Below are 26,399 nucleotides of genomic sequence, written 5' to 3'. Positions count from 1 at the left end.
GAGGTTAATAAAAGCAATTATAATATTTAATCTAAAAGTAATCACAATTTATACCTATATCGATACAAATTTCTTTCCCTGTTTTTCTTACAGTTGCATTTGTTTGCACTTTTTTAGCTGCATCAATAACAACAAATTCCATTAGAATTTATATTAGTTTATGATATATAATCTGGTCACAATTCTATAAATACATAACAACAAATTTCTATTTATCAATCAACATAAGATCTACCTTCTTTTTCTTATGATTTACAATTTGCAAATCTTTTATCATGAAATTTAACAATTAAAATCATTTAGAATATATGATAAAACAAAATTAGAATATTCAGAATAACTAACTTAGAAAAATAAATCCAAACATTTGTTTTTTTTTTTTTTTTTATGAATTATTTGAAAGAAAGTGTGTTCATACCTTTTTTAATCCTATCTTGACTCGCTAAATCTGTATGAAGAAAATTATCAAATAAAAACAATTAGAATATTTATTAAAAGCATTTAGAGGTTACTAAAAGCAATTATAATATTTAATCTAAAAGTAATCACAATTTATACCTATATCGATATAAATTTCTTTCCTTGGTTTTATTACAGCTGCATTTGTTTGCACTTTTTTAGCTGCATCAATAACAACATATTCCATTAGAATTCATATTAGTTTATGATATATAATCTGGTCACAGTTCTATAAATACATAACAACAAATTTCTATTTATTAATCAGCATAAAATTCACTAGAATACAAAGATTTTTTTTTGGCTGAACACTATACTAGAATCATAATAAGAGATTTGTGTTACCAAAATCTATAGTATCAGACAATTTATGGATCTAAATCTAATTAAATGATGAACAGTTAGTTAGAATAACATAACATCTTTGCTGATTTTGATTAACAATATTTAGATCAAATGAAATGGGAAATAATTAGAACACTCTGTAGAGTTAACATTTAGATACATAGACTCTATATAAATCACATATTGAGATTTATGTTTAGATTGTATGCTTTATAATGCTATATTCCAATACATCCTGACTTCGACATATAAGTCGCTAGTGAACTATCTCGATTATTAGACATTTGTTGAAGACACACAACGATTTAAAGTGAAAAAACTTTCTATAATAAGAACAGATAGGTTTATTGAGTAAGAACAAGAGGTTTATAGTATTATACTTACTTGGAACAGCTGTTGATACAAAATCAGAATCAGAATCTATAGAATGAGCCATTTGATGCAATATCAAATTCAAAATCAAAAGGTTTTTAATGTTCTAGTTGATTATCGAGTGGTTTTCTTGTAAGAATCGGAAGATGAATTTCAGGTATAATGAGAATAAGGAGTCTGAAACAATGATCGAGATTTGAAAGCAGAACGATGATCGAGATTTGGATCAAATGGGTTTTAGTGTTCGTACCGGGTGTTTTTGTGTTTTGAACGAAAAAGAATGCAAAATTCCATTCATGCCCCTCCGTGTCTTGATCTAATCCCAAAGTTCCATTAATTTACAAAATTGCCACCGCCTATTTTATGGTTTAAGCTGAATTAATATCAGCCTTTGATTATTTAAGATGAGTGGTCAAGATTTGGTCTCCCCATTTCACAAAATCAAGTAGTCTCACATGAACCTAACCCTACATATATATATATATATATATATATATATATATATATATATATATATATATATATATATATATATATATATATATATATAGTATTCAAACGTTAACCAAGTGCAATAACGGAACACAAGAGTGATTTTTTATTTTAGTTTGGTTCTTTGAAAATGGCTATAGTCGTTCAATGAAATTTCAAAAATACTTTTAAAGCTCTCAACATGAAATTTTTATATAAATGCAATAAAACTTTCAACCATGCATCTTTAATATCGAATAACCATTACTATGCATCCTTCTGACTTATAAATTAGTAAACTGGATTTTCTGGTTCTAGGAGCAAATCGATGCATCAGTTCTTCGGTTACATCCCTTTCTTGATGTCACCAAAAGGGAAGCACAAATACTATAACTGTTTTAGAATTTTCAAATTACGGAAGTTCATATTAAATCCCAAGGTTACATTCCATCTTGTATATAGGTTCATGTTAAATTCCAGAGGTATATTTTGCCAATTATCTAAAAACTAAAATTGACACACTAATTAATTTGCTAACCATTCACATGATTGATGGAAACCAGTGGATTTACAATAAAAAAAGAATAGTTCTAAAACCCGAAACAAACTAAATTTTGAGGAAAAGGGACGCAGTTTGAAGTTAGATCCGTCCGTCAAGAGTTATGTCTGTTAGTTGAGCCTCTTTCCTTTGATCCTCTTGAAGTTGAGTCTCTTTCCAGTACCCCTCTTGTTCTTCTCCAACTTATCAATGTATGCTATCTCCAGCTCGTCAATGTGCACTGCATCACTTTCCAAACCAATTGTGTAATTCTTTGTTCTTGTTTTTAGCTTCAACGAATCCCGCTTCATCTCCATTTGGCTTAACAATCCGCAATTCTTTGAACCAGGTAATGAGTTTTCTGGGAGCAGAGAGACCATGTTTTCTGAGGGGTCTTCTTTTTCGGAACCATCTAACATATTTTCTGGAAGCAGATGCCTAAAGTTTTCAGAGGGATCTAACGCTTCGGAACCATAAAGTGGATTTTCTGGGAGCAGACGAATCATGTTTTCTGAAGGATCTAGTACTGTTTCATAAAATGGATTTTCTGGGAGCAGACGAATCAGTTGTTTGGTTGGATCCTCCTCCCTTTGATAACAAAATGCACAACTTTTGAATACCAGAGGTATGGGTCGGGGTGGAGGAACTTTGTAACAGGTATAGAAGAAAGGATGCTCAAGTGCCTCCATAGCTGTCGGCCTCGCGGATGGATTCCATGAAAGAAGCGTGGCAATCAGATCGAGTGCTTCCAGGCTTGCTGATGGTAACAGCGAAGAAAGTTGGACACCAGGAAGCTGTGGGAATACAAGATAGTTGCTATTTACGATGCTGAATGTGGTTTCTGTTGGACTGCCGATCACACTGCAGATTTTATACATTTGATCTCCGTCATTTTTACCAGGAAACAGTGGGCGGCGTGTAAATAGTTCTGCCATGATTGCACCCATTGCCCACATATCAACTGAAGAATCGTATTCTTGCCCAAGAAGAACTTCAGGGGCACTATACCAGCGGGACCCAATATTATCAGTGGCCGGTTTGCCATTCATCTCATGAGCTAGACCAAGATCAGCAATCTTTATTACATCCTTGGAAACAAGAAGGTTCTCCGGTTTGAGGTCACGATGAAAGTAGCCGTTGTCGTGCATGTATGCCAGACCTTGAAAGATTTGGAAGCACAAGTCTCTGATCTCGTCCTCTGAAAAAGGCTTCTTCCTGCATGTCATACGCTCGCACAGACTGCATTCCATGTATTCCAACACCAAGTACAAACTGTCGTCTTCTTTGATGATTTCCTTGAGCTTTATGATGTTTGGATGATTCATCTTGCGCAGTGCCTTGACTTCTGTCAGGTTGATGTATTCTTTGGCCGAGTTGCACCTCATTTTCAGTTTCTTGATGGCAAACACTTCATCTGTGTGTTCATCCCATGCTCCCCAGACAACCCCATATGATCCACTCCCAATTTCCTTCAGTATTTCATACTGCTCCATTGTTTTCGATCTAGCTTTCTCAATTAAGAAAACACACAAACCAGGAAGAGGAACTAACAGAAACAATAGCTACGTATATCAACAACACATCACCTTAATTATAAAACATGAACGATGGAGGAAGGGGTTAAAGAAAAGGGATAGGGAACGAAGATAGGTGAATGGGGTAATTGGGTCGGCAGTCTATTGTGAATGTGAATGTAAGTAGGTTATTATTTATACTACTAAGTACTGAGATTTCAGATATGCAAGATTTAGGGTTTTAAGTTTCCATATATAATTATCTTACGGTTATACCTGACTTCATATTATATGACATGTAGGCACGGTTGCTTTGGCTCCAAACAACTTGAAAAATGGCTCCAATCAACTTAGAGCTTTGTATAATTATAATTATAAATTTTATTTACTAAACTAAAAAATATCACTACCTTTATATTCGGTTATCTCCATTCCACACAAGTTTTATTAACAATTAAATTTTGTCCAACTTATAACATCTACATTTCCAACTTTCCAAATTTAATCATAACCATCGTCATAATCTTTTAAATATGTCATCAGTTTTATACAAAAATTGTTTTATAAACATCTAAATATCTTATAAAAGTAACATATTATATCAATTAAAATCCAAATTAACTAAAATAACTAAAAAAATCAATTTTAATAAACTTTAAGTAGTTGTTGTTGATTTAAAATGTACCATAAAAATAATACATAAAATAATTTATTCTTGAACTAGTTTGTATATTATTTTTATATAAATGAAAGCATTGTGTTTATTAGTATAACTTTGTTCCGGTTATTCACAAACTTGTTATATTTGTTTAAATTGTCGGTATCACCCCCAAGGTGCACTCGCATATTCCATTTTTCACTTCTAAAATCAAAATATCAAAATAGCAACATACTTTAGATTTATATATCCCTTAATATTTTCTAAATGAAAACTCTTAGAATTTCTTTTGTTTTCTCATTTATCTACCAGAACACCCCAAATGTGATTTGAATAGTATTCCATCATCCTCTACAAATGACTAAAAGATATAGCGCCTCACACGGACATTACATTATATATACAACTAGAAAAGACACGTAATATTTGTTTTTTTTATTTTTAGGGATCTATGTTAAAAATGATATATTAACATCAATTGCAATTGAGTATACGTATAGGAACCTGTGTTATGGTCTCAAGGTACAAGATCATCTATATAGCCGGAGGCATTAAGAACAAGAATATACATTGCCAAAAAGTATACAAGTAATTAAGTAAAGTTAATAAGAAGATGTGTATCTTGTTCATCATTTTAAAACTGTTGTAACATACTCTTCAAAATCGTACAACCTGATAAACAACTCAAAAGGTCGTACAATTAAGGACTAAAAACTAACCCCAAACAATACCTTTTGTATGAATTGCATAATTGCATAATAAGGCCGTTTGACTATTTGTACTTCTTGGCCAAGTCTCCCACCGGGTTTAACAATACCTAACTTAAGAAAACATTTTTCCTTCCGTACATCATGTACACTTTCATTGTAAGGCCATAAACCTAACGGTTTTGACTTCAAAGTTATTAGGGTGGGACTCTTCATCAAGTTAGCTGTCATTAGGTGTTACCAAAATATATTGGATGCCAATAACATTTAATTCAACACCTAAATATCTTCATTCATGAAAACAATCTACTGATTATATATTAAAGAAGTAGGGTATCTATTGGTTGAATTTCATACCTTCATGCAATGAAAATGTGCATAATTTATACCTTAGAACGAATGATCTTGAGAAGCTATGCATCAAAGAAGATCAAAGATAAATTTCTTTCTTTCAATTGTAATACAATAAAATTATCTTTCTCTTAGGTTTCGAAAAGAAAATTCTATTTCTCATTTTGCTCTTGGTTGATCAACACAACTCAAAAAACCAACTTATGGTTTAATATCCTTATATACCTTCCGCAAATTGGTGTAACATACGTAAAAATTCATAAAAATTTAAATTTTTTCAACCAACCAAAAATCATAATTGTTTACATTGTAGTTTTCAAAACAGTTTAAACATCAGAGTTTTTCATAAAATTACAAAACACAACATGAGGAGGTGCATGATCATGTCTTTGCCTTCCCACGATCATCTGATGTACCTGGAACATAATCCAAAACTGTAAACCCAAAGCTTCGTGAGTTCCTCCAAAATACCAACAAAAGAAGTAACACACACACACAATAATAACATACTATGGGTCCAATCAACCATCAGGTTGGAATACCCTAGGCCCCTCAACCTCCCAGATCTAAAAGTTTCTCCGTCACTAAAGCTTCTCCAAGAGTCATCTTCTTCCTTTAACACACCAAGAACACACCACAAATCACAAACTTGAGCTAAAAAAAGCACACCCAAAGATTAGGGTTTGCAAAAACGTTCCAAAGGAGTGGAGGGTGAAAAGTGAAAAGGAAATGAGCCAACATGATGCTTAAATACCTTCCAAACCCTAAAATCTAGGGTTTCCTTCTGACATGAGTACGCCCAACGTACGTGAGTGTACGCCTTGCGTACTAGGGCACGCCTAAGTACGCTCAACGTACACACATGTACGCTTAGCGTACTCCTCCAAATCAATTTACCAAAATGCCACTAGGCCTTCAACTCATAATTCTTGGCTTTAGGGACCAAATTGACTTATAATTGAAACCAAGGGATGAATTTTAAAATACCTGAAAACCGATGTGTTACAACTCTCCCCCACTTGAACTAGACTTCGTCCTTGAAGTCTTCAACAGAGAACAACTCCGAATAATGCTCGTGCATCATATCTTTATCAAATGTACTTCCTTGTTACGCAAAACCTTTACTTTCCTCTCCAAAATAGCTACGGGTCTCTCGATATAATTCAGGCTCTCATCAACCTGAATATCATCCAAGGACACCACTGCATACTTATCCAAAATACACTTTTGCAGATGCGAAACATGGAAAGTGTTATGGATCTGACTGAGCTCCTCAGGAAGATCCAATCTACACACCACCTTACCAACCTTGGCAATAATCCGGAATGACCCGATAAATCGAGGACCCAATTTCGCCTCTTCCTGAAGTGAATCAGACCTTTCCAAGGTGAGACTTCAGTAACACTATATTGCCGACTTGAAATTCCAACTCGGATCGACACTCGTCAGCAAAGCTCTTCTGCCAACTCTGAGCAGTCTGCAATCTCTGTCTGATCTGTTGAATCATCTCCATAGTCTGAAGGACCACCTCGGTCCGCCCTATAACCCTGTGACCAACCTCGCCCCAATAGACTGGGGTACGACATCTCCGCCTATACAAGAGCTCAAAAGGCGGAACAACAACGCTGGAGTGAAAAATGTTGTTGTAGAAGAACTCCGCAAGAGGTAGGTAGGAGTCCCAACTCCCACTAAAATCAATGACATAGGGTCACAACATATCCTCAAGATATTGTATCATACACTCATTCTGGCCTTCGGTCTGCAGATGATAAGTTGTGCTAAAGTGCAACCTCGTGCCTAGTTACTTGTGGAACTTCTACAAAAAAACGGGAGGTAAACCGAACGTCACAGTTAGAAACAATGGAGACCGGAACTCCATGGCGAGCAATGATCTCGCGGATATACACTTCGGCCAACTTATCGACCGAAGAACTCTCCCGAATCGCCAGGAAATAGGCACTCTTGGTCAATCGATCAACGATGACCCAAATAACATCAAAACCCTTTGCTGTGTTCGACAACTTGGTGATGAAGTCCATCGAAATCTGCTCCCATTTCCACATGGGAACCTCCAGAGGCTGTAGCTTTCCATTCGGCCTCTGATGCTCGGCCTTGACCTATGCAGTTATAGCTGTCCAAAATCAAATATCGGTCAAGGGCCGATATTTGAGATATATGTTATCACGATGGGATATTGGTGTTTTTATATCATGCAGAATATATATATATATATATATATATATATATATATATATATATATATATATATATATATATATATATATATAAACGTAAAACATATAGAATATTAATATCAAAGGTCAGAACTCAAAAGGGTGAATGTTCGAAACATATTATAATGGTAAGCCATGAAATGTTTCTCCAAGTCCACACCAACCAAGACGTCCAATTATTCATCAAGATCTTTCACTTCAACTCGAATATCATCATCATCATCAATTAATAATTAAGTAATTAACACAAGAACATGGTCAAACCTATAACAATTAGCAAGTTAACACATAAGTATTTAACATTTAACACATCAATAAGATCAAATAAGACTTAAAACCATGATTCCATGACTTAAAACTAACAATTAAGTACTTTACATAACAACATGTTTGGTTAACTTATGACAATAAGGCTTAAGACCATGAGTTAAAACTAACAACAACAATTAAAACTACTTAACCGTATCTCACCTGGAAATATCAATAAATACTGGTTAAATATCAGTAAATATCACCAATTTTTTTGGTTCCGATATTTTGTGTTTTGAAAGGTACCAATAACTGATATGCCACATGGAAATCGTCTGCAAATCGCCGATATTAACTGCTTAGGTCATGACATAGGGTTTTGTGTGCTAAATATGTCATAGCCTTCATTGCTATCAAAAAGAGAATGGAGATCGGGACAAATAGATGAACGAGAATGGGTACATGTAATTTCATGTTGCATTTCATTCTTTCTGTTGTTACGAACTTTAAATTTTTATATATTATAAATATTTTGGAGAATTAAGAGTAATGATTTACTAATATTCTAAAGATGTTATCAAGAGTTTTAAAGATATGAGTTATGTGTTATCAAAAAATTATTAGGGAATTCATCAAAGGTCAATGATTGAGTTAATCTTTGACTATAAATGTGGTGAGGTCCAGATATTAATATTACTCACTAGAAATTCCTAATGCCTAACCTCCTACCTTTTAACATGTATTCAGGTTCTTGTAGCAAATAAGGTTAGAGGATGCAAGATATTTTGAAAGCCACTACAATGTAATGGTTACTTAGCTTATGTATGATATCTGAATTGTAACTCTCTTCTATAACCTTTTTGAAAACTTAATTGTTTTGTGAAGATTTTTTTATACTTTAGAACTAATTTCTGCAAATGATGACTTTAACTTTAAAAAGTATTTTAAATGGTTTTTAAAATATAAATTAAAATAGGGGTGTTTCGAAAACTCTCCTATAGGGAGTGCTTATAATATTGTATTTTTTTTGGGTTTCTAATTTGGAAATGATTGTGCCTGAAAAAATATATATATGTAGAAAGTCTTATATAAAAACTTAATGCTAATAATGCCCACTAAAATAGATCATCAGACCTTCCAGAAGGAGCTTTCTCAATTTTTTTTACTTTTGAAAAAGCTATAAAAACCATCTTTGTATATTGGAAGCTTTTTCACAATAAGTTTTAATGAGAGCTTGTTAATTAACATGCCTTTTTTGGAGCTTTTTCTACCATTTTGGTGGACTTATTTATATTCAACCAATTATAATTAGTCAACTTGTACAAAAATAATATAAGAATATAAATTATATTGATGTGCCACATATGAAGAAGCTCTTATATTATGAGCGTAATTAAGTTTTTTTGATTGGTGATGTGTCAATGACATGACATTAAAAGGTTTATGAAAAATAATCTCATATAGTGGACACCTTTAGTTCATATCAAGGACAATAATTCCAAGAAACCGTTTTTGTTTTTTAAAAAGTGCCAAACTCGGCTGAATCTTAGAGTTGATTAGTTTGTGTTTTAATCTTAAATTCAAAATTAGGACAGTTTCGTAAGCAACTGAGCTTGTGAAGGAACTAATCAATGAAATTAATACATTTGTTCGATTTTTACTGGTTTTCTGCTTCGAAAAATATTCATTTAAGAGTTCATATAAAACAACGTTCATGAGCTTTTTAACATTTTTGTTAGTCAAGATGGAGCAAGCTTTGGCTTGTTTAACGTTTCTTTGACTTATAACAGGACAAATTCTAAAATACCCACAGTGAATCCCCATTCCTTGATGGAGATGGGGATGAGAGGGATCTTTAATACCCGTTGGTTATGGGAACGAAGATGAGGATTCAAGTATGATGATGGGAATACAACGCTCAATATACCCATCCCCGTTTCAAAACCTACTCATTTGTCATGATGATTATATTATAACCAGTTGTCTAGATGGAAAGAGATTTGAGAAGTATGGTGATGCAATCATGGACCACTCAAGAGAAATATAATCATGGAAAAATGAAGAATCTACATGTTGAAAATGATCGATGAACCTAGATAACCGACTAGCGTTATTGAAATGTATGAATGGAACACTTTTAGAGTTATTCCTTAGTTAAAACCTAGAAAACGACTATTATTATTGAAATGAATGCGAAGAACTTTGAGAAGTATGATGATGCAAGTAAAAGGCACTTGAATTTTGTCTTCTTTCTACATGTGAACGAACTTTTGGTTCAAGGACAGGAATGCTTTTTAAATGCCATAAAAATTATCAATAATTGCTTTTGTTGATAATCTTCCGAAAATATAAAAATAAATTCTATCGGTAAAATGTCACTAAAGCATTATGTCAGTATTACATAGAAAATAGTCAAACAATATATATTTATGTCTAAAATCTGTCGGAAAAATTATAGTGGATTTCGTAGATGCCCTTCTTAAGCCTCAAAATATCATATTTGTCCAACCTTAAATTGAAATATCCTATTTACCTTTTTAGAAATTTAAAACTTGGTATTTAACCAAATATTTTTTATCATTATTTTTTAAAATTATATAACAAAATTTCTATATTTTATAATCATTATAAATTAAAAAGAAAAGATACATTCACTATATAGTCCTTGAAAATAGAAACCCTCTTGAAATCTTATTAGAACATAAGACTTTGTCCCTTAACTTCATTCTACGTTTTTGGTGTATATACAACAGGAGAAAGGGTTTGATTTGGGTTTGGAATCCCTCCCCCAATCGTAAGTTTTGAAGACAAAACCTTGAATCAAATGTAATAGCGAGTCTCTCCTCTTGATTTCTTAATCTGTGGTGATCTTTGTGATTCTTGCAAATAACAATGGAGGTTTTAGAGCTTGTATATACTCAGGTGTGATCACAATCCAGAGCTAGGTCAATATGGACGATCTTATTATGTGAAAATCGATTTGTTATTTAAGGGAAATATAGTGAGTTTATTACTTTTCTTTTAGTTATAATAATTACAAATTATATATATTGATTACAAATTGTAAAAAAAAGTTTATAACAAAAATTTCGGCAAATATGTTATTTTAAAGGTTAATAAGGATAAAGACAATTATTATTATTATTATTATTATTATTATTATTATTATTATTATTATTATTTAAATTTTAAGTTGGGCAAATACAGTATTTTGTTGTTTAACCAAGATATGTACAAAGTAACCCCAAAAAGTAAAAGCTCAAATCCATTGGAATTACAAACAAAATATTTATGTTGCCAATTTTGTTGGAAAATATTGGATAAGAATACCCGCACCCTTTTTTCCATGGATTTTCTAGTTGGAAATCTGTCGGTATATTATATTTGGACGGATTACCCATGCAACCACCGCAAGAATAAGTCTTTTTCTAATTGTGAGAATCATATTGGTTGTAATAGCATTAATGAAATATATATATATATATATATATATATATATATATATATATATATATATATATATATATATATATATATATATAGTATTCATACGTTAACCAAGTGCAATAACGGAACACAAGAGTGATTTTTTATTTTAGTTTGGTTCTTTGAAAATGGCTATAGTCGTTCAATGAAATTTCAAAAATACTTTTAAAGCTCTCAACATGAAATTTTTATATAAATGCAATAAAACTTTCAACCATGCATCTTTAATGTCGAATAACCATTACTATGCATCCTTCTGACTTATAAATTAGTAAACTGGATTTTCTGGTTCTAGGAGCAAATCGATGCATCAGTTCTTCCGTTACATCCCTTTCTTGATGTCACCAAAAGGGAAGCACAAATACTATAACTGTTTTAGAATTTTCAAATTACGGAAGTTCATATTAAATCCCAAGGTTACATTCCATCTTTTATATAGGTTCATGTTAAATTCCAGAGGTATATTTTGCCAATTATCTAAAAACTAAAATTGACACGCTAATTAATTATGAAATTAATTTGCTAACCATTCACATGATTGATGGAAACCAGTTGATTTACAATAAAAACAGAATAGTTCTAAAACCCGAAACAAACTAAATTTTGAGGAAAAGGGAATACTGGAGTCCAAAACAACAGAATTTGGGCAGTGGAGGCGGTTTGAAGTTAGATCCATCCGTCAAGAGTTATGTCTGTTTGTTGAGCCTCTTTCCTTTGATCCTCTTGAAGTTGAGTCTCTTTCCGTTACCCCTCTTGTTCTTCTCCAACTTATCAATGTATGCTATCGCCAGCTCGTCAATGTGCACTGCATCAATTTCCAAATGCGTAATTCTTTGTTCTTGTTTTCAGCTTCAATGAATCCTGCTTCATCTGCATTTTGCTTAACAATCCGCAATTCTTTGAACCAGGTAATGAGTTTTCTGGGAGCAGAGAGACCATGTTTTCTGAGGGGTCTCCTTTTTCGGAACCATCAAACCTATTTTGTGGGAGCAGAGGCCTAAAGTTTTCAGAGGGATCTACCGCTTCAGAACCATAAAGTGGATTTTCTGGGAGCAGACGAATCATGTTTTCTGAAGGATCTAGTACTGTTTCATAAAATGGATTTTCTGGGAGCAGACGAATCAGTTGTTTGGTTGGATCCTCCTCCCTTTGATAACAAAATGCACAACTTTTGAATACCAGAGGTATGGGTCGGGGTGGAGGAACTTTGTAACAGGTATAGAAGAAAGGATGCTCAAGTGCCTCCATAGCTGTCGGCCTCGCGGATGGATTCCATGAAAGAAGCGTGGCAATCAGATCGAGTGCTTCCAGGCTTGCTGATGGTAACAGCGAAGAAAGTTGGACACCAGGAAGCTGTGGGAATACAAGATAGTTGCTATTTACGATGCTGAATGTGGTTTCTGTTGGACTGCCGATCACACTGCAGATTTTATACATTTGATCTCCGTCATTTTTACCAGGAAACAGTGGGCGGCGTGTAAATAGTTCTGCCATGATTGCACCCATTGCCCACATATCAACTGAAGAATCGTATTCTTGCCCAAGAAGAACTTCAGGGGCACTATACCAGCGGGACCCAATATTATCAGTGGCCGGTTTGCCATTCATCTCATGAGCTAGACCAAGATCAGCAATCTTTATTACATCCTTGGAAACAAGAAGGTTCTCCGGTTTGAGGTCACGATGAAAGTAGCCGTTGTCGTGCATGTATGCCAGACCTTGAAAGATTTGGAAGCACAAGTCTCTGATCTCGTCCTCTGAAAAAGGCTTCTTCCTGCATGTCATACGCTCGCACAGACTGCATTCCATGTATTCCAACACCAAGTACAAACTGTCGTCTTCTTTGATGATTTCCTTGAGCTTTATGATGTTTGGATGATTCATCTTGCGCAGTGCCTTGACTTCTGTCAGGTTGATGTATTCTTTGGCCGAGTTGCACCTCATTTTCAGTTTCTTGATGGCAAACACTTCATCTGTGTGTTCATCCCATGCTCCCCAGACAACCCCATATGATCCACTCCCAATTTCCTTCAGTATTTCATACTGCTCCATTGTTTTCGATCTAGCTTTCTCAATTAAGAAAACACACAAACCAGGAAGAGGAACTCACAGAAACAATAGCTACGTATATCAACAACACATCACCTTAATTATAAAACATGAACGATGGAGGAAGGGGTTAAAGAAAAGGGATAGGGAACGAAGATAGGTGAATGGGGTAATTGGGTCGGCAGTCTATTGTGAATGTGAATGTAAGTAGGTTATTATTTATACTACTAAGTACTGAGATTTCAGATATGCAAGATTTAGGGTTTTAAGTTTCCATATATAATTATCTTACGGTTATACCTGACTTCATATTATATGACATGTAGGCACGGTTGCTTTGGCTCCAAACAACTTAAAAAATGGCTCCAATCAACTTATAGCTTTGTATAATTATAATTATAAATTTTATTTACTAAACTAAAAAATATCACTACCTTTATATTCGGCTATCTCCATTCCACACAAGTTTTATTAACAATTAAATTTTGTCCAACTTATAACATCTACATTTCCAACTTTCCAAATTTAATCATAACCATCGTCATAATCTTTTAAATATGTCATCTGTTTTACACAAAAATTGTTTTATAAACATCTAAATATCTTATAAAAGTAACATATTATATTAATTAAAATCCAAATTAACTAAAATAACTAAAAAAAAATCAATTTTAATAAACTTTAAGTAGTTGTTGTTGATTTAAAATGTACCATAAAAATAATACATAAAATAATTTATTCTTGAACTAGCTTGTATATTATTTTTATATAAATGAAAGCATTATGTTTATTAGTATAACTTTGTTCCGGTTATTAACAAACTTGTTATAATTGTTTAAATTGTCGGTATCACCCCCAAGGTGCACTCGCATATTCCATTTTTCACATCTAAAATCAAAATAGCAAAATAACAACATACTTTAGATTTATATATCCCTTAATATTTTCTAAATGAAAACTCTTAGAATTTCTTTTGTTTTCTCATTTATCTACCAGAACACCCCAAATATGATTTGAATAGTATTCCATCATCCTCTTCAAATGACTAAAAGATCTAGCGCCACACACACACATTACATTATATATACAACAAGAAGAAAAGACACGTAATATTTGCTTTTTAATTTTAGGGATTTGTGTTAAAAATGATATATTAACATCAATTGCAATTGAGTATACCTATTGGAACCTATGTTATGGTCTAAAGGTACAAGATCAACTATATAGCCGGAGGCATTAAGAACAAGAATATACATTGCCAAAAAGTATACAAGTAATTAAGTAAAGTTAATAAGAAGATGTATATATTGTTCATCATCTTAAAACTGTTATAACACACTCTTCAAAATCGTACAACCTGATAACCAACTCAAAAGGTCGTACAATTAAGGATAAAAAACTAACCCCAAACAATACCTTTTGTATGAATTGCATAATTGCCTAATAAGGCCGTTTGACTATTTGTACTTCTTGGCCAAGTCTCCCACCAAGTTTAACAATACCTAACTTAAGAAAACATTTTTCCTTCCGTACATCATGTACACTTTCATTGTAAGACCATAAACCTAACGGTTTTGACTTCAAAGTTATTAGGGTGGGACTCTTCATCAAGTTAGCTGTCATTAGGCATTACCAAAATATATTGGATGCCAATAACATTTAATTCAACACCTAAATATCTTCATTCATGAAAACAATCTACTGATTATATATTAAAGAAGTAGGGTATGTGATGGTTGAATTTCATACCTTCATGCAATGAAAATGTGCATAATTTATACCTTAGAACGAATGATCTTGAGAAGCTACGCGTCACAGAAGATCAAAGATAAATTTCTTCCTTTCAATTGGAAAACAATAAAATTGTTTTTCTCTTAGCTTTCGTAAAGAAAATTGTATTTCTCATTTTGCTCTTGGTTGATCCACATAACTCAAAAAACCAACTTATGGTTTAATATCCTTATATACCTTCCACAAATTGGTGTAACATACGTAAAAATTCATAAAAATATAAATTTTTTCAACCAACCAAAAATCATAATTGTTTACATTGTAGTTTTCAAAAAAGTTTAAACATAAGAGGTTTTCATAAAATTACAAAACACAGCATGAGGAGGTGCATGATCATGTCTGTGCCTTCCCACGATCATCTGAGGTAACTAGAACATAATCCAAAACTGTAAGCCCAAAGCTTCGTGAGTTCCTCCAAAATACCAACAAAAGAAGTAGTACACACACACAATAATAACATATTATGCGTCCAATCAACAATCAGGTTGGAATACCCTAGGTCCCTCAACCTCCAGGTTGGAATGCCAACGCACTATGGGTCCAATCAACCATCGGCTGGATTACCCCAGACCCTCAACCATCGAGTTGGAATGCCAACATACTATAGGTCCAATCATCTTCGGGATGGAATACCTTAGGCCCTCAACCATCGGGTTGGAATTCCCCGACTATTTTGGCTTACGCACAAAGCAATGAAGCCCTAACCACCAACCAAACATGTGCACGTAATACAGATAACCATACTATTAACCAGCCAACGAACAAATAAACAGATCTTATAGATCACTAAGCATAGCATCATCCTATCTTCCAGGATACTGATCTAACTGATCACCATAGCATAACATGATTAGTTTGTGTTTTAATCTTAAATTCAAAATTAGGACAGTTTCGTAAGCAACTGAGCTTGTGAAGGAACTAATCAATGAAATTAATACATTTGTTCGATTTTTACTGGTTTTCTACTTTGAAAAATATTCATTAAAGAGTTCATATAAAACAACGCGCTTGAGCTTTTTAACATTTTTGTTAGTCGAGATGGAGCGAGATTTGGCTTATTTAAGGTTTCTTTGACTTATAACAGGACAAATTCTAAAATACCCATAGTGGATCCCCATTCCTTGATGGAGATGGGGATGAGAGGGATACTTAATACCCGATGGTTATGTGAACGAAGATGGGGATTCAATTATGATGATGGGAATCCGATGCTAGGTATACACATCCCCGTTTCAAAACCTAGTCATGTGTCATGATGATTATATTATAACCAAATTGTCTAGATGGCAAGAGATTTAAGAAGTACGGTGATGCAATCATGGACTACTCAAGAGAAATATCATCATGGAAAATGGACAATATTGGATAAGATTTCCCACGCCATTTTTTCAAAACAAAATAACCCGAAAAAGTAAAAGCTCAAATCCATTGGAATTACCAACAAAATATTTATGTCGCCAATTTTGTTGGAAAATATTGGATAGGATTTCCCACTCCATTTTTTCCATGAATTTTTGTTGGAAATCTGTCGGTATAGTATATTTCGACGGATTACCCATGCAACCACCGCAAGAATAAGTCATTTTCTAATTGTGAGAATCATATTGGTTGTAAATTTGTAATACCATTAATGAAATCCATATATATATATATATATATATATATATATATATATGTGTGTGTGTGTGTGTGTGTATATATATATATATATATATCTTACTATATTATTATACAAACCTTACTATTTGTAAAAATAGATTTAAGACGTCCAAAACTTTAAGCTTAAAGTACAATAAACCAATGCATATCGGTACCTCTCTCACTTATCTGTTTACATAATTATCTATTTTCTTCACTTTTTTCTCTCCTTAATCGGCTTAGTCGGCTTACTGATGACCAATTCAAAACACAAATCAAGGGAATATAGTTGCATTTATTTTGAATTCCAAAATTCACTAATATCTCGCCTTGTACTCTCCCTCATCTTTTCTCTCAAAAATCGAACGCACCGCCCTCCTTCTTCGTCATCAGTTAAATGTTAAAACCACCACCACATCACCTTCCGCCTAATGATGCCACCCAAGATATGTACATTCTTTTAGCAACATAAAAACTACAGACTACATTTCTCTCGCTAAACCCCTCAACGAGCTCTAAAAACTTCCAATAATAGCTGCCACCCTCACCGCCAGTTCCAACCATGTATCTCCATCTATCTAAGGTTTTAATTCGAGAGTTGATGACTCATCTTCGCCGGCGCTGAAATTTTAAATTTCCTCTGTTTCAAAGGCTGCACTTTTACACGATTAGATAAAAAACAATTTGGGTTTCAACAAAATTTGATTAATTCATGTTTTTGTTTGTTTAATTTTACTTTGGTGAACAGGGGTTTACACCGTTAAAATAGATCCAAAACAAGCGAAACCTAAGGATTTCAGCAATGTCGTCGTCCCTGCTTCATCACCACCATCAGTTCATTAATATCTCCATCACTCTCTTAAAATCTAAGGATCTATGTGCCGCGACTTCATCCTTATATCCAATGTTAATTCCTCAAAGATTCGAAGGAGGTCTATCGAAGCAAGGTGCGTTTTCTTTAGTAGGTTATGAGTTTTGGGTTTTGTATAGAACTGATTATTGATTAAACCCAAAAAACGCTGCAGGTGTCTTGATTTGAATCTGTGTTTGAAGGTCTGGTTTGATTTTTCTGTGGGATTATGTTTGATCTGGTAACATGTAGTTCCTCTTCTTTCTCTTGATTTTGGTTTCTGATTGTTTTTATTTACAATAGCGAAATCAGTATTTTAACAAGTTTTTTTTTATATGTAGGATAAAGAAACAAGAAATAGTAGCAATGAAAAGAAAAAAAAATTAATGGTTTCTCCTTCAGAGTCTCCCTATGTAAAATCCTTTCTCTCTCGGCCCTAAACCGCTAAAATCGCACCATGAAACCCCAAATGCCACCCTAACACCATGTGGGTCTACTATCTGTCTTAAACTTCTCGTTGTTTGTTGGATGTTTACCTCTATGTGCTTGTGTATGTGTGTATATGCCAAGGAATTGTGTATATGTGTTTAACTTTGTATGTGTAGATTTTAGTATTCCATTATCTTTACAAATTGTGTGTTCATCTGTGTGTCTGTCAGTCTTTTTGTCATCTGTGAAGGGTTCAGGAATTCCAAAAAACCATGTACTCACCTGGTTTGGTTTCAGAACCTTTCTTCATCTTTTTATTATTATCTTTTCTTATTTTACCTTCTCTGATCTTCACCCATATATCACTTGAAAGTTTTCGTGAACACATGTAACTAAGGGCTCTTACTTTGCAACACTTAGCTGACCAACATGATTCCTATTAGCAATATTTTCAGGTGGTTATTGATATCTTTAGTTTTTTCAGCAGATCCCACCGTAAATGATCTATCGAGGTTATGCTTTCGATAGTTTTTTTTTGTGGTTACGTTAATGAGGTTTTTTGAAAATTTCAAGGTTAAGGTTCATATTAAGCTCTAAATAAAAAATAGATGGGTAAAATAAGATAATAATGTAAGGGCAAGACCAAATTTTTATTGTTTATGTCAAAATTAAAGCAGTTGTATAAAATGAGCTGTAATTATCTGGATGTAGGATAGATGGTGATCAAATAAAGTTGTGTACAAGGTGCGATGGATGTGAGAGTAGTGTATGGACTCTACAACAGGTACGATATCGTCATAATGCTCCAATTTGCATGTTCCATAGCTCAGCCTTCAAAATTTGATTTCAATTTTTCATCCATCAAATGCATCCATAATGGTAAATACCTAAAATTTTCTCTCAAATGGTCTAGGATCTAATTTTTCTTGTTTTCTCACATATATACTTTTGCTTTCTTGCTGTTTCTATATTTCTTTTTTATTCCCTCACGGAAAAGGTGAAAGAGGACAAAGGTGTTGAAATTTTCTGAAATGTTGATGTGAAATTCAAAGGAGACACTTGAAGCCTCACTTGGACGAAAGTTCACTTGATATTTTTTTGAATCCGATATCTTTTTCTTTTAAATATGTCAAATCCTTGCAAACGATTAAAAATTATAGTTTGATGAAGCAAAATCCTTAACTTGTGTTTTTTACCTTTCAGTTTATTTGGGAAATCTTTTTAATAGACTCTGTGTTGTGATCGAATGATTCGCCCGCATTGGAGATTGTGTTTTGCACCAACTGTTGGAATTAAGTCTATGTGATCATTAGGTTGTGAGTTTGAGATATACATGTTTGTTGTTAAAGGTTAGTTTCTTGATTGTTAGTTTCTTGATACACATGAACGTGAACATGTACAAAAGATCATGCAAGTATTGTTGCATATTATATATTCTGTCAATAAAAGATCAACTGTGACATGTGGTTCCACTCTTTTGTCTATGTAAAGCTTTATCCTTATGAATATAGACACTTTAAATAATAATAAAAAAACAAACGATTTTTTCTTTTTCAAACGAGTTAAAATAAGCTCAAAATCTTTAACTAAAGAAAATTAGATTTAGTTCAAAAAATACTAATATCTTTTTCTTTTATAATTTAGAGTCGAAGTTTATTTTTTGTTTCATATAGATATTCATAATCTAATTAATACCTATGTGTTTAAAAAAACTATTAAATAGTCATCAAAGTTAACTAAAATAACTAAAATATTTTTTGTATTTCTATAGCTTGTTGAATGAAATATGTAATAACATCTCATTCTTTTCCGCATACAATAAATCCATAAGCATCAAAATTGAAACAATAGGAATTATAGTCTTCAAAACATTCCTTCAAGCGAATATTAGCAATACATAGACCATCATAAGCTTAGAAAATATTTACAATACATAAACCAATGTAGTTTGAAATAAAAAATACATGAAAACAAGCATAGTTTAAGATACAAGTTACACAAAAAAATAAACCTCCACTTCAAAATAATACGAATTATAACATTCAAAGTGGTAGTATTCATGAAATGAATCAACTACAGGTCCTTCCAGTTCACTCTCATCTACTTTGATCATTTGAGTTAGCACATACCGCAAATAAAACTAGATAATCGTAGGTGATATTTGTATATGCATTTTGTGTTATTTTAGAAAAGAAATTTTCCGTAAGTACATTATTCACATAAATAAAATTATTCAACAAAAGGAAATTAGTCGATACAACGAAAAAGAAACTGATCATCACTTCGAAAAGGAATCTAATCGCCGAAAAAGAATTATTCGCCAAAAGAAACTATGCGTCACCGCCGTTTTGCGCGGATAACGACTAGTGTGTGTGTATATATATATATATATATATATATATATATATATATATATATATATATATATATATATTATTCAGACGTTAACCAAGTGCAATAACGGAACACGAGAGATTTTTTATTTTAGTTTAGTTCTTTGGAAAATGACTATAGTCGTTCAATGAAATTTTAAATATACTTTTAAAGCTTTCAACATGAAATTTTTATATAAATACAATAAAACTATCAACCATGCATCTTTAATATCGAATAAACATTACTATGCATGCTTTTGACTTATAAATTAGTAAACTGAATTTTCTGCTTCTAGGAGCAAGTCGATGCATCAGTTACATCCCTTTCTTGATGTCACCAAAAGGGAAGCACAAATGCTATCACTGTTTTATAATTTTCAAATTAAGGAAGCTCATATTAAATCCCAAGGTTACATTCCATCTTTTATATAGGTTCATGTTAAATTCCCGAGGTATATTTTGCCAATTATCTAAAAACTAAAATTGACACACTAATTACGAAATTAATTTGCTAACCATTCACATGATGATTGACGGAAACAAGTTGATTTACAATAAAAAAAATAATAGTTCTAAAACCCGAAACAAACTAAATTTTGAGGAAAAGACAATATTGGAGTCCAAAACAACAGAATTTGGGCAGTGGAGGCGGTTTGAAGTTAGATCCGTCCGTCAAGAGTTATGTCTGTTTGTTGACCCTCTTTCCTTTGATCCTCTTGAAGTTGAGTCTCTTTCCGGTACCCCTCTTGTTCTTCTCCAACTTATCAATGTATGCTATCTCCAGCTCGTCAATGTGCACTGCATCACTTTCCAAACCAATTGTGCAATTCTTTGTTCTTGTTGTCAGCTTCGACAATCCCACTTCATCTCCATTTTGCTTGACAATCCGCAATTCTTTGAACCAGGTAATGAGTTTTCTGGGAGCAGAGAGACCATGTTTTCTGAGGGGTCTTTCTTTTTCGGAACCATCTAACATATTTTGTGGGAGCAGAGGCCTAAAGTTTTCAGAGGGATCTACCGCTTCGGAACCATAAAGTGGATTTTCTGGGAGCAGACGAATCATGTTTTCTGAAGGATCTAGTACTGTTTCATAAAATGGATTTTCTGGGAGCAGACGAATCAGTTGTTTGGTTGGATCCTCCTCCCTTTGATAACAAAATGCACAACTTTTGAATACCAGAGGTATGGGTCGGGGTGGAGGAACTTTGTAACAGGTATAGAAGAAAGGATGCTCAAGTGCCTTCATAGCTGTCAGCCTCGCGGATGGATTCCATGAAAGAAGCGTGGCAATCAGATCGAGTGCTTCCAGGCTTGCTGATGGTAACAGCGAAGAAAGTTGGACACCAGGAAGCTGTGGGAATACAAGATAGTTGCTATTTACGATGCTGAATGTGGTTTCTGTTGGACTGTCGATCACACTGCAGATTTTATACATTTGATCTCCGTCATTTTTACCAGGAAACAGTGGGTGGCGTGTAAATAGTTCTGCCATGATTGCACCCATTGCCCACATATCAACTGAAGAATCGTATTCTTGCCCAAGAAGAACTTCAGGGGCACTATATCAGCGGGACCCAATATTATCAGTGGCCGGTTTGCCATTCATCTCATGAGCTAGACCAAGATCAGCAATCTTTATTACATCCTTGGAAACAAGAAGGTTCTCCGGTTTGAGGTCACGATGAAAGTAGCCGTTGTCGTGCATGTATGCCAGACCTTGAAAGATTTGGAAGCACAAGTCTCTAATCTCGTCCTCTGAAAAAGGCTTCTTCCTGCATGTCATACGCTCGCACAGACTGCATTCCATGTATTCTGTCACACCCCGAAAACCGAAGGTGGAAACATTTCCGGGGTTGACTCCACGTTGAGTATCAAATCCAATGTACATAGTAAGTAAAGTAAATCAACCATTACATTACATATATGAAAGTTATACATTTGTTTCAAAAGCATAAGTTATACATGTGATACATAGTATATATAAACAACACGAAACGAGTCTTCTGAGAACTCCGTCTTCGCACAAAAGGATCGTCAGTTACCTGTCTAATGTGAACCTGAGAATACAAGCAGTTTGAAAATCAGCATAAAGCCGGTGAGTTCATAAGCGGTTTTGTTTTCTAAAAATGTACAAGTTCCCTTAGTTTTCTGAAAACGTGGTTATCCAAGAAAATCCCATATTTTCTTATGTAAAGTTAGTTTCCAAATCCGAAAGTAAAGTAAACAATGTATAATGAAAACATAATTGTTCTTGTGAATTGTAGTTTAGTTATTTAACTTATTACACTTTTCTGATTACATACTACTGTTACTCAGGAAAATCCTGTATTTTCCTATATGTATGTGTGTGAGCTGTTACTGATTCTGTTTATACAAACTGTTACCGATTCCGATTATGTTCAATGTTGTCCCCAGGAAAACCCCATGTTCTCCTGACTGTGTGTGTGTGAACTATTACCAATTCTGATTATGTTCGATGTTCTTCCCAGGAAAACCCCATGTTTCCCTGACTGTGTGTGTGTCTTTACCGGTTCTGGTTATATTCAATGTTCTTCTCAGGAAAACCCCATGTTTTCCTAAATGTGTGTGTACTGTTACCAATCCTGTGTATGCTAACTGTTACCGATTCCGAATATGTTCAATGTTATCCCCAGGAAAACCCTGTGTTCTCCTGACTGTGTGTATGTGTGTATGCCTGTCATCCTTGAACGTACATTAGTTTTATTACGTACATAAAACTAATAAATACTCGTAAAGTGTTAATAATTCTGATTGCGAGTCCTTAACCATACTCAAACTAGATATGACTTGGACCAGGGTCAATATCCTTTTTATGACTTTCGTCACCCTTGAACCTTTCGGTTCGGCTGTAGCTAGCAGCCAGGTGTGGGATTGTCAGTCCCGTATAGATCTATACACTCAAGCCACGCTCTCCTACGTACGGAGATTCTGGTTACAGGGGCAGTCCTCCACTATCTCGTGCCATGGAAGTGTTACAAGGACGTGTCTCCAATCTTTAAGATTCCTCTTTACTTTTCGACTAGGAAAGTAGTATTTACGACTAGCTATATTATACGTACCTGTCCTTTACACTCGGGCTTAGGTGTTTTATTAAGGACATTACACTCGAGCCAAGGTGTTATCTAATGATGACTGTCCTTTACACTCGATCCTAGGTGTATTATTAAGGACGTTACAAATGATATATATGTGTTATCTTATGGTGATTGTCCTTTACACTCGATCCTAGGTGTATTATTAAGGACATTACAATCAAGCCAAGGTGTATTGCTAAAGACATACAGATGTTTTATGTTTTCTGATGGTGTCTGTCTTTTACACTCGAACCTTAGTGTTTTATTACAGACATTACAATGGTTTATGTGTTCTATCAGTTTAAATGTGAACAATCAAATATAAAGTATACAATACGTCAATGTATAATAAGAATTGAAAATCGGTTTAAAACAAACAACTCTGCAGGTTAAAACAGTTTGTTAAAAGGTTTTCAATTCTTAAAAATGTACAATTATGAAACCATTTAACAGAAATCATGTGTTTAAGTACAAGATATTCTTGTACTTTTTCTTGTATCCCCCCCCTGAAAACATTGAAAAACCATTGAAAAAGGGTAGGGGTATGAACTCACCGGACGCGAAAGTGTGTCGATTTCGGATGCTAAACGTTGAATCGAAGCCTGATAACACGCAAGGTTCCTATGTAATATGAAATGGCATACAAATATATCTAATTAAGTTCATAAACTCTAATTAGATATGAAGTCACACTCCAACGAACGAAAACACCTCAAAACGGGTGTTTGGAGTGACCCGGGTGACATCTACGGACGGGAATTGAAGCGAGGGACTTGGGATTTGAGTTTACTCCCCAAGAGTAAACTTCCTAATGAGGTTTAAGGCCTATACACCACTCACACATGAGTTCACGTCTGTGAACTCATGTTGGCAAGATTTATGGTGCTAAAAGGGTCATTAACACTTGGGAAGGGTTGGAACAATTTTACCTAAGGCTTGGAATGAATTAAAATCACCAAATACAACACTTAAGGGAGTTTACGGCCTTGGCATGGGGCCTATGGCCGTAAACTCTCATACTCCTTTGAATATGTGTTTTTAAGGTCCCAAAGTTAATCACATGTGATTCTAAAAATTCCTACAAGCCTTAAAATGATTTTTGGGCACAATAAGACATGCTTTTAGGAGTTTACGGCCATGGAGCACCTTCTATGGCCGTAAACTCTCTTAAATGAAGAGTTTTGATGTGTTTAAGGCCCTTAAACTATTTTTGGTTGGTTCTATGATTTATTCCAAGGCTTTTGGTGGTGTTAGATGGCTTTCTAACACCTTGAAAATGAGTTTACACCCATGATTGAGGAGTTTACGGCCCAAGCACATGCCTTGGCCATAAACTCATACAAACCTCTCAAAATTCATGTCTAAGGTGTTCTAGGTCCATAACCAATATTCTAAAAGTCGTATCTAAGTCTTGTTTGAGCTATGGAAGGGTTTAAGGGCTTAAAAACCCTTTAAATATGGGTTTACGGCCTAATCACCATCCTAGGCCATAAACTCATATATATATATAAGGCTCTAAATCATGGTTTGAGGCATTCTAATTCCATTTCATAAAGTCATCTAGCCATATTCAAGGTCTAATTGTGGTTTGGAAGGGTTTTGTTGCTCCAAAAACCCCATTTATATGAGTTTACGGTCTAGGAATGTTCTAGGGCCGTAAACTCATGATAATGGTCCTAATCCATGGTTTAAACTCGAATTTGAAGGCTCAATATGATGCAAAATGAGTATAGGAAGGTACCTTGAAGATTTGAGACCTTAAACTTGAGATTTGGACCTTAAATTCTAGTTTGAGGAGAGAGGTTGGAGTGAAAGTTGTAGAATGGAGCAAAAGCTTCAAAATGAAGACTTGGATCACTTTAAATAGTGTCCAAGTTCGGGACACGGTAGAATTCTACCCGATACCGGCGTTAGACGGGACTTTTGGTCGCACCCGGCCAATTTGCCATAACCCGATATGGTTGATTCTAGAAATGTTCCGATCATTAATATGAGACGTTAGAATGAGTTCTAAGGGTATTAAGACACTCATTAAGTCATAAAATAAAATATACATTAATGACTTAATTAAATGCCGGAATCGGAAACGAAATCCGAAACGACGATTGGATGATCGGAACGAGTCGGGAGTAGGGTTACATTTAGGGATATGAATTTCGGGTTGTTACATATTCCAACACCAAGTACAAACTGTCGTCTTCTTTGATGATTTCCTTGAGCTTTATGATGTTTGGATGATTCATCTTGCGCAGTGCCTTGAGTTCTGTCAGGTTGATGTATTCTTTGGCCGAGTTGCACCTCATTTTCAGTTTCTTGATGGCAAACACTTCATCTGTGTGTTCATCACATGCTCCCCAGACAACCCCATATGATCCACTCCCAATTTCCTTCAGTATTTCATACTGCTCCATTGTTTTCGATCTAGCTTTCTCAATTAAGAAAACACACAAATATGATTTGAATAGTATTCCATCATCCTCTTCAAATATGATTTGAATAGTATTCCATCATCCTCTTCAAATGACTAAAAGATCTAGCGCCACACACGCACATTACATTATATATACAACAAGAAGAAAAGACACGTAATATTTGTTTTTTATTTTTAGGGATTTGTGTTAAAAATGATATATTAACATCAATTGCAATTGAGTATACCTATTGGAACCTATGTTATGGTCTAAAGGTACAAGATCAACTATATAGCGGGAGGCATTAAGAATAAGAATATACATTGCCAAAAAGTATACAAGTAATTAAGTAAAGTTAATAAGAATATGTATATCTT

At 34.0% G+C, this 26,399-nt stretch overlaps 3 pseudogenes; all 3 read right to left on the bottom strand.

Annotated features, from left to right (window-relative positions):
- Window positions 1-2,316: 2,316 nt before the first annotated feature.
- On the bottom strand, window positions 2,317-3,678 carry LOC145050940 (cyclin-dependent kinase F-4 pseudogene; annotated as a pseudogene).
- An 8,516-nt stretch (window positions 3,679-12,194) lies between these two features.
- On the bottom strand, window positions 12,195-13,499 carry LOC145050939 (cyclin-dependent kinase F-4 pseudogene; annotated as a pseudogene).
- A 7,696-nt stretch (window positions 13,500-21,195) lies between these two features.
- Window positions 21,196-26,022, bottom strand: LOC145050938 (cyclin-dependent kinase F-4 pseudogene; annotated as a pseudogene).
- Between the last annotated feature and the right edge of the window lie 377 nt (window positions 26,023-26,399).

The sequence above is a fragment of the Lactuca serriola genome, chromosome 5, assembly GCF_051521515.1.
Source record: "Lactuca serriola cultivar US96UC23 chromosome 5, Lser_US96UC23_V15, whole genome shotgun sequence".
In the NCBI taxonomy this organism is placed as follows: Eukaryota; Viridiplantae; Streptophyta; class Magnoliopsida; order Asterales; family Asteraceae; genus Lactuca; species Lactuca serriola.
The sequence above is the reverse complement of the archived record's forward strand: the minus strand, read 5'-3'. Positions and strand labels throughout refer to the sequence as shown.